Source organism: Lolium rigidum, chromosome 5 (genome assembly GCF_022539505.1).
Source record: "Lolium rigidum isolate FL_2022 chromosome 5, APGP_CSIRO_Lrig_0.1, whole genome shotgun sequence".
In the NCBI taxonomy this organism is placed as follows: domain Eukaryota; kingdom Viridiplantae; phylum Streptophyta; class Magnoliopsida; order Poales; family Poaceae; genus Lolium; species Lolium rigidum.
In genome coordinates, this window is record NC_061512.1 from 136,879,585 (window position 1) to 136,879,947 (window position 363).

Below are 363 nucleotides of genomic sequence, written 5' to 3' on the forward strand. Positions count from 1 at the left end.
ATTATGCTAGTCAAGTGGGTTTTACTTATGTGATCTCCGGAGACTCCTTGTCCCACGTGTGTAAAGGTGACGGTGTGTGCACCGTGTGGGTCTCTTAGGCTATATTTCACGAGAATACTTATTCATCGTTATGAATGGCATAGTGAAGTGCTTATTTATATCTCTTTATGATTGCAATGTGTTTTGTATCACAATATATCCGTGTGCTACTCTAGTGATGTTATTAAAGTAGTTTATTCCTCCTGCACGGTGTAATGGTGACGAGTGTGTGCATCGTGTAGTACTTGGCGTAGGCTATGATTGTGATCTCTTGTAGATTATGAAGTTAACTATTGCTATGATGGTATTGATGTGATCTATTCC